At 44.8% G+C, this 10,673-nt stretch overlaps 1 protein-coding gene across 4 annotated transcripts in view; it reads right to left on the bottom strand.

The window, feature by feature from the left end:
* Positions 1–9,025, bottom strand: part of LOC145394656 (trithorax group protein osa-like) — a 181,879-nt gene extending 172,854 nt beyond the window's left edge. For all 4 annotated transcript variants that reach the window (XM_080268447.1, XM_080268455.1, XM_080268440.1 and 1 more), the window contains exon 1: positions 8,415–9,025. The gene's annotated coding sequence lies outside the window, so the exon portion shown is untranslated. The remainder of the gene's footprint in view (positions 1–8,414) is intronic.
* Positions 9,026–10,673: the final 1,648 nt, after the last annotated feature.

Raw genomic sequence — 10,673 nt, forward strand, 5'->3', positions numbered from 1 at the left:
TCGGGAGCAGGGCAGTGAAATGGCTGACAGGGGACAGGGTGACGTGGAGGCGATTTGTTTGTGGCCACCCCGTATAGGGGATGAAGGCGTCTGACAATAGATAGATAGATAGTATTTAGCTGCAAAGAATCTTACTGTGGTTATCTTTAATTTTCTTAACGTTTCTTACCATTCTTAAATATTTTCTTTCTTTTTCTTACTTTCTTTAAATTGTCTTAATATTTTCTAAACATTTTATTCACATATATTTAACATCTTTTAAACCTTTATCAATTCCTTAACACTTTCTTAATATTTTCTTAAAGATGAATATTTACAATTGTCTTTCCTTAGGCTGCAAGATTTTTAAAGACAGCTGAGGTTGTCTTTAATATTTTTCGAACAATATGCGGGTAATTTTAGCTGTCAAAAAATAATAATAATAATAATAATTGGCATCTGAACTCCATCTTATATAGCTCCCGTGTGGGTCAAAAGTCATCTCATGTACCCTGTCTATCTATCTATCTATTGCCAGACGCCTTAATCCCTTATACGGGGTGGCCACAAACAAATCGCCTCCACGTCACCCTGTCCCTAGCCATTTCACTGCCCTGCTCCCAATTCACACACACCCCTCTCTCATATACCTCTCCACTCCATCCCTCCATCTCATCCTTGGCCTTCCCCTCCCTCTCTCCCCATCCACCTCACTCACATACACCCTCCTCGTCAGTCTCTCACTCTCCATCCTCTCCACTCCATCCCTCCATCTCATCCTTGGCCTTCCCCTCCCTCTCCTCCCCCTCCACTTCACTCATATACCCTCTCCTCGTCAGTCTCTCACTCTCCACCCTCTCCACATGGCCAAACCACCTCAATGTGTCATGTAACCAGTCTTTTTTTTTTTTTGTCTGTCGAATAAAATAAAATAAAATAAAACTCGGTGAACAGATTAAAAAAAATTACATCCCTATACTCCATCTTATTTACAGGGTGAGTCAAAAATTCATCTGACTTTTTTTTTTATATATGGGCAAGGAAGAAGGAACCAAAGGCTGAATGTATAATTATTACTTCTTGTATTTATTCTTTTTACAGGGAAGGTAACATCATCTCGCGGAAAATAAAGAGCAATGTGGATACCGTAAGGAGGAATACAATGTGGACGAGACGGCGCAGGGAGAAATACAATGTGGATGTGACAGCGCAAAGAGAAATACAATGTGGATGTGACAGCGCAAGGAGAAATACAATGTGGATGAAAGCGCAAGGAGAAATACAATGTGGATGAGACAGCGCAAGGAGAAATACAATGTGGATGAGATAGCGCAAGGAGAAACACAATGTGGATAAGATAGCGCAAGGAGAAATACAATGTGGATGAGACAGCGCAAGGAAGAATACAATGTGGATGAGACAGCGCAAGGAGAAATACAATGTGGATGAGACAGCGCAAGGAGAAATACAATGTGGATGAGACAGCGCAAGGAGAAATACAATGTGGATGAGACAGCGCAAGGAGAAATACAATGTGGATGAGACAGCGCAGGGAGGAATACAATGTGGATGTGACAGCGCAATGAGAAATACAAGTGGATGAAAGCGCAAGGAGAAATACAGTGTGGATGAGAGCGCAAGGAGAAATACAATGTGGATGAGACAGCGCAAGGAGAAATATAATGTGGATGAGTGCGCAAGAAATACAATGTGGATGACACGGCGCAAGGAAATACAAGGTGGATGAAAGCGTAACGAGAAATACAATGTGGACGAGACGGCGCAAGGAGGAATACAATGTGGATAAGATAGCGCAGGGAGAAATACAATGTGGATGAAAGCGCAGGGAGAAATACAATGTGGATGTGATAGAAAGTGTTAGGAGGAATACACTAAGGTGGTTTGGCCATGTGGAGATGATGGAGAGCGAGAGACTAACGAGAAGTGTGTGAGTGAGATGGAGGGGGAGGCCAAGGATGAGATGGAGTTGATGGTGGTATATGACAGAGGGGGGTGTGAGCTGGGGGGAAGACAGCGAAATGGTAGGCTAGGGGACAAGGTGACACGGAGGTGATTTGTTTGTGGCCACCCCTTACGAGATTAAGGCATATGGCAATAGACAGACAGATAGATCTAAGATTATTTCGTTTTTTAATACTAGATAAAACGCGCCTAAAACCAAAAAAACAAACAAAAATATCTTAAACTATTATTCTATGGAGCAAGTAATCCCTTTTTCCGTAGGTCAAGGAAGCTCCCTAACACCTGTTCCTGACCGATTTATTTTGGGATATGGCTGGCTGGTAGCGTTTTGTATTTTTGCAATGCTGATACTGGAATGATTTAAGTAACAAAGACGGTGTAAGAAGCAAAATAAATCGCTTAGGACGAGGTGTTAGGCTAATATCGTTCAGTATGTTATTTATGCAGTGTTGATATTGGAATTATTCAACTAACACACAAGAATACGGCAAGGCGTAATAAGCAAAATAAATCGCTTAGGAAGAGGTGTTAGGGAGCTTCCTACTGTCTCTAACTACACAGACGGAATTCTACCTACCACAACAACCTAGAGTTATTTATGTATGCAACCACAACACTTAAAGGATCACCGTAATAATCATAATAATAATAATAATAATAATAATAATAACAACAACAAGAGGAACAACAACAGCATGTAGGTATATAGTAGTAGTAGTAGTAGTAGTAGTAGTAATAATAATAATAATAATAATAATAATAACAGAAAAGGAAGAAAAAGATAGTAGTAGTAGTAGCAGTCGTAGTCCCGGGTAGCAGTAACATAATAATAATAATAATAATAATAATAATAATAATAACACCGGTCAACAAATAACGATAAACAATAACAAATTGATAACGGAGATCACAGGCTAAAAATAACAAAACAAATAACAATCCCGCAAACAGTCCGTTCAAAATAACAGTCGCAATAACACTAACGGCATAACTAACCTTTAAATCAATAACATCACTAACATTTAAACACCGCTAACGTCATTTAACAATCAACACAACTAACGGTATCACGAAAATAACAATAACACAACTAACGACACAACTGAACGAATAACAATAACAGCTAACGGTATAACGGAACGAATAACTAACAAAACGGTATCATTATCAAATTTAAATATCGGATAACGGCCACATCTGTAAACATTTAAATATTCAAACGGTATAACGGTAACCAACAACTTAAACATAACGGTACCCAACATTCCACCGAAAAGAAAAAAAATCACATTAGCATTAAGAATCAGTACAACCAATGATAATAATAATAATAATAATAATAATAATATGCTATCGGTTATTCAGATCTCCATAACAAAACACCAATAATAATAATAATAATAATAATAGTAATAACGGTAATAAGAAAATAATAATAATGATAATATTAATACCAGTAATAATAATAGTAATAATAATAATAATATCACTACCGTACTACCACCATAATTACCGGTACTATTACAAACCCATCATTACTACAACTATTAGTTACCAAATAAATAACGCTATCAATAACAATACCACAACGGCACCATACCATCATCACAGCTACCATACACCAAGGTCAATAACACCATACCACTTCTACCACACCACACCATACCATCCCACTCACCACAACTAACCATCATCACTACCACACCATCAATAATAATAAAATTCTAAACCACAATAACATTTCGAGCGTCTAATAATAATAATAATAATGTCACTCACATTTCTATACCACAAATACCCACCTTCATAACGACACAACTGCTTAAATTCAAATCACAAGTTGTAAACAAACACAACGGCCTAAAATCACTCGCATAACGATTTCCATTTTCAAATCAACTGAACACTACAACGTACAAACTTATTAACTGTTCTACGTAATGTAAATATAAATAAATAAATAAACAGTTCGCGGTAGGCGTCATTACATATTTACACTATTACTCAACACTTAGAATAGGCTTATCTGAAACGACCGTTAAGTTCACAAAGCACCATTTGAATTCCGAAACATTTGAAGTAGCTACCAACTGCCATTTCAAACTTAAAACTAAACACTTAAAGAAATATGTTAAGTCACCGTTAATTTTACGTTAGGCTATTTAAATTCCAAAACATTTAAAGTACCGGCAGCCATATTTAAATCTAAACATTTAAAGGCAACCGTTATTTAAATTCTGAACCGTCTAAACATTTAAAGACAAACGTTATTTAATTTTTGAACCGTTTAAAGGACCGATTCAGATTTAAATCCAAATATTTAAAGGCAACTGCTGTTTAAATTTTGAACCGTTTAAAGGGCCGGCAGCCATAACGGTAATTAAACATTTCAAGGCAACCGTTACGTCATTAGTGAATCAGGTAGCGTTTAAAAATTTTCAGATGACAAAATTTCACGTTTCGAAACACTGGAAACGTTTACTGGTTTTAGACCTTCAAATTACGTGCTGGTTACGTGATGTCACTGTGTACGTATTATTTCTTTGATGGATAGATAGATAGATAGAGATAGATAAACACGTCCCTGCAACAATTCTCTTGCATTTTAACATCTAACAACCATCCACCGTCAACAACAACAACAACAACTATTTTCAACCTTGCAACCACTATTACAACAACCACAATTCTACCTCCTACCAGCAACCACCACCACCACACCTTCAACCGCAATTCTGCCTTGTCCCCCACCAACCACAATTCACCTCACAACCACAATTCTACTTCCCATCCCCCCATCAACCACCATCGTACTACTATACCATTCCATCAACCACAATCCTACCTTCTACACCTCCATCAACCACAATCCTTCTACCACCGTCAATCACAATCCTAACCACCATCCTCCTACCATCAACCACAATCCTAACCACTACGTACTACTACCATTCCAGCAACCACAATTCTACCTGTTCAACAACCACAATCCCAGCAAGTTTCAATCCCACTTGCTACGGTACCACATTTGCCTCACCACAATCCAAACACCCACACTACCACCACCATTCACTGCCAAAACAACCACAATCTCCTACCACAATCCAAACAACCACACTACCACAACCTACCACCACCATTCACTGCCAAAACAACCACAATCTCCTACCACCATCAAAACAACCACAATCACCAAATCAAGAACATAGCCATCAACCACTATCAAAACAACCACTATCTCAACAACCACCATCTGCTACCACAACCAAAACAACCACAATTTCCCTACCACACACTCGGTACAAATTTTCCTACTAGCCAACGCCGACCACGCACTCAGTCCTGCCAACATTAAGGCCAACCACAATTCTCCTACCAACATTAATACCAACCACAATTCTAAGCTACCACAATCCGAACCACACAACCATTCAAACCACCACAACACTACGGTATTACACCATCATTTCAACACAACAACAATTCCAGTGCTACCAACACTTTAAGTCTGCCTACCACAATTCCTACACCAACCAAAATCAGCTACCACACTTCAATGGCTACCACTATCAAAGCCACAAACATTTCAACAACCATACCATCGCAGTTCTACCAATTCAACCACAACTACCAGTAACTACCACCATTCTCGGACTAGCTGCCGACCTACCTACCACAATTTTCATACCAACATAAATCCACCACTACCACAATTCCGATAGCTACCAGCCATTTTTAACTACTACCACAATCAAATTCCCATCCAACCACAATTCACTCTACCAACATCTCCAGCTACCACAATCCTACCAATTCCTACTCACTTCAACTACCACAATCCAATCCTTCCTACCACCATTTCAACCACAATCCCAAACCATACTACCACCATTACAAATACCACAATCTTCCCTACCAACATTTTAACCACAATCTCATGCCATACAACCACCATTCCAACTACCACAATCGTAGCCACCGATCACCATTCATCCTACCAACATTCCTGCCTCCCCACTACCACAATCGCCACAGCAGGCAGTCAGTGAGGGCGCCACTACCACAACTACCACCACCAGCGGGCAGGCGGGGCTGCGGCGTGTTGTGGTAGTGATGGTGGTAGCTAGCGTGCAACTACCACTATCCCTACCACTATCTTCTGCATCCAACCAACATTTACCAGCATCTACGACTACCACAACTACCACCATCAACCACTATCCTCCACACCCAACTAACCACAACTACCACCATTACCTCAAGATCACCAACCACTATCACAAGTACACAAACTACCACTATCCCAACCACTACTATCCCTTGCATCCAACCAACCACTATCCACGGCTACCACAACTACCACCATCGCCCAGCCTGCAACCTACCATCCTTTGTACCCAACCTACCACCATTAACCACAACTACCACCATCACCTACAACTATCACGTACCGAATCATCTCTACCATCATCACCTACCACTATCCACGACTACCACAACTACCACCATCTCTTGAACTCAACCAACACTCCTACCATCACCTACCACTATCCACAACTACCACCATCCCTACCAGTATCCCCTACACCCTGCCACCACAACTACCACCATCACAAAGAGGTGCCGGGTGGTGATGGTGGTAGTGGTGGCGATGGTGGTAGCTAGCGTGCAACCAACCAACATTCCTACCACCATCCCTCTCATCATTCCTACCACAATCCCGTACCCAACCCACCTACCACAATCTAGGCTTCACAAACAAAGACACCAGCTACCAGACCTCTCCTACCACAACTACCACAATTCAGCCTCCACACAAACACTGGCTACCACACCTCTCCTACCACCTTAACCAACCTACCACTATCCTACCACACACTAGCTACCACTTATTCCTACCAAACACTAGCTACCACTTATTCCTACCAAACACTAGCTATCACTCTCATTCCTACCACCATAACCTACCTATCACTATCCTACCACAAAGACACTAGCTACCACCCTTATTCCTACCACCACAACCAACCTATCACTACCACAGACACTACCACAAAGACACCAGCTCTCTCTTTACCAACCACACTCTTATTCCTACCACCAGAACCAACCTACCACTATCCTACCACCATAACTAACCTATCACTATCCTACCACAGATACTACCACAAAGACACCAGCTCTCTCTCTCTCTCTCCTCTCTCAGTTGCCAGCCTCTCTCCAGCATTCCAACTGTTCCTGCCTCTCCCTTCACTCCTTCATTCTCCTTTCTCCAAACGTTTGTCGTGTCAGCCCCGAAACACGTGGCTTTCTAGTTTAGGGGCCAACTCAATCCTTTTAATAATCAACTAGTACCATTGGAGGGGGGGAGGGAAGATCGGGGAGGGGAGGAGGAGGGGGAGAAGGGGAGGGAAGAGGGGCGCAAACCTCACCACCCACCACCACCACCACCAACCTAACCTCCATCCCAAACCTCCTTTCTTTCTTTTTTTTTCCTCTCCCCCCACCCTATCATCCCCCCCCACCCACGTTTCTTAAGTACAGGGAAAAATAAGTCACTTGCTGGCGTGTGTTTGGGAGTAACGTTGAATGCGGTGTAAACGTTAGAGTGGCCACGCCGTCATTGTTTACCTCGTGACACGTGGGGGGGAAGCCAAGCTCTCTCTGACATCAAAGTAAATAATTGACATGTAATGCATATTGCAGGCCCGACTCTGCCCGCCCCTGCCCTCCCCGGGGACGCCCTACGCCACCCACCCCTCCCCCTTGACCCCTCCTTTCCCTCCAAGACGCCCCAGCCCACGTGGAAGGGGGAAAAGCCTGAAATTAAGGGGAAAAAGGGAAGAGCATGGAAGTCTGAAGCCGAACCGACGTGGCCGGCTTGAGCTGTCCTCCCCTCCTGAGCGCCCGGCGTCCCAGCACCTCCCACCCTCCCGTCCCCCCGAGCTCCAGCCTGCCTCCCCTTCTGACCGCCACCACCCGGGCCCGCCATGCAAAAACTGGGGTGGGTGATGGTCGTATCAGCTGAGATACCCCCCACCCCCCCTGAAACTCACCACCACGCCCACACCATGCAGGAATGGGCGGCGTGGGCGGGGAAATGGGTGGGAAATGGGAGGGACGGGGGGGGTGGCTTGGGGGGGGGAGCCAAACCTGGGTTATTTACACGGCGGGGGAAACAGCTGATCTAAACTACCCACCTTTCCACCCGACAGGTCACACATCCTATCCACCACATCCACCTTATCCCGAATCCACACGGCACTACCCAACCCAGACCGTACGTGAAGGGAGGAAAGGAGAGAGAGAGAGAGGGAGGGAGAGAGAGGCGGGGGGGGCAGGAGGGAGGGAGGGAGAGAAGAGGAGAGAAGGGGGGAGGGGGGGGAGAGGGAACAGTGAGTGAGAGACAAACTTTGAAAATAAACTTGGTGTTCATATATATTTTTTTTTACCTGTTTCGGGCTTCTCCCGGCCTCCAGATCCGTCGGGGCTGGTGGAGGGGTCGACAGAGGCAGGTCTGGGCGTGATCACGGGCGTGGGGGCAGGGGCGTGCGGGCGTGGAGGGGTAAAATAGGTGGGTGTGGGAACAGGCGGTATCGACCAAGACCCGGGCGAGAGTAAGCGAGCAGTTCACCACCCTTGCTCTCACTCTCTGCCTCTCGGGGGTTAATTTTTCCTCTCTACCACTCTCGCCTTCTCACTGGGCTTTTCCTCACCAATTTATTTGCCTCACGCAGCACTCCACTCGCTTGCTATGGCGGGCCGAACCATCATTTTAAGGTGACACAGGCTTTCCAGTATTCCATTTAGGACAAAAAGTGCGCGAGTCACAAGGCGAGACTAACCGATCCCCGCCACCTCAACTCAGGTCCCTTCACTGCAAACTTCCAACTTCAGGCCTCAATTCTCACTCCGCCGGGGCTATTTCTCACTCGCACACAAGCACTGCACATGGATCCAACCTTTGGGCGGCATTTTAGGCACTATTCCGCCACTGAACCCTTGATTTTAGGGGAGAAATGCGTAAGGGAAGCGGCTCCGCGTCCCAGCAAGCCGCCTTACTCCTGGTGTGCTGCCGCGATGAACAAGGGGAGGCTGGCGGGGTCCCTACTGCCGCCCTCCACTACCCTCTTTTTTATTCCATATTTTTCCCTCCTGCAGGCGCGTATCAACTCGAGGAAGGTCCGTATTCACACAGGGATCCTCCATGAACCGTCTCGTGGCCGTATACCACCATGGTTGACGAGAAATGGCGAGAAAACAGCGTGGAAAAGTGATTAATCAGGTTGCGAGTTGGTGAGAGTTTGCCCGCTAGATGGCAGCACGGCGCATCCCCAGCGGTGCCTGCCTGACGCAAGACCAAACCCACACAAACCAACCCAATCCTACCACCACCCCTCCCAGGCCTAGATAAACCACCCAGACGGAACAGAATCACGCTGAAAATCACGCCCTTGACACCGTGGCTAACGTAAATGCAGAAATAGCGGCGATGTGGCAATGGCTACGGTGGCGGGGTACGAGAGTGTGGGAGGCGGCGGCAGCGAGGCCCGGCTGGCGGAGGGGGGTTCCTGCCACAAGCCGGGTCGTGGTAGCAGGCGTGATCGATGCACTAAAAACCGGAGCTCTAACCATTATTAAAAAAAACCCAGAGCTCAAAAACCCTAGCAACTTGATCAAGATAACCCGGAAGTTTTTTTTCATGTTTTCCCCTGCCTGCGTACCGTACGTGGATGGAAAAAGCCCGCGAAATGTTGGTTAGGGCCGGCGGGGGGAGAAAATTGTGGTTGGTGTGGTGCAGATGTTAGTTGACTCAACCCAGCGCTCTCTACCACCACTACTACCACCACCACACTGCTGTCGCCGCACCACTACCTCTCCTACCACTACTACTACCAACATTCCTGCTTACTATAACTGCCTACCACCATTCCCAACTACCATAACAACCATTATTCTTACCAAACTACCATTCAGATCACTACTACTACTATACTACCACCACCACCATTACTACCACTACTACTAGTAATAGTTTTGCTTACTATAACTACATACTACCATTCCTACCTGCCATAACTACCACCATTCTTACTACCACAACTACCACGATTTCTACCTACCACTACCACATGTTTACCATTAATATCTACAACTACCACCATTCCCATTCTACCATTCCTATCTACAACTACCATTCAAAACTACCACCATTTGTACCTACCATAACCACCACCTACTACTACCACAACTACCACCATTGCTACTTACTGTCTACCATAACAACCATCATTTCTGCTTGTAACTACCACCACCATTACAACTACCACCAATCCCTACCTACCACAACTACCACCATTCATATCTACCACACTACCACCATACCTACCTACCATAACTACCACCATTCCTACCTACCACAACTACCACCATTCCTACCTACCACAACTACCACCATTCCTACCTACCACAACTACCACCATTCCTATCTACCACAACTACCACCATTCCTATCTACCACAACTACAACCATTCCTATCTACCACAACTACCACCATTCCTGCCTACCACAACTACCACCATTCCTGCCTACCACAACTACCACCATTCCTGCCTACCACAACTACCACCATTCCTGCCTACCACAACTACCACCATTCCTATCTACCACAACTACCACCATTCCTATCTACCACAACTACCACCATTTC

Source organism: Coenobita brevimanus, chromosome 4, assembly GCF_032717465.1.
Source record: "Coenobita brevimanus isolate Jiangsu-jjx chromosome 4, ASM3271746v2, whole genome shotgun sequence".
Lineage (NCBI taxonomy): Eukaryota > Metazoa > Arthropoda > Malacostraca > Decapoda > Coenobitidae > Coenobita > Coenobita brevimanus.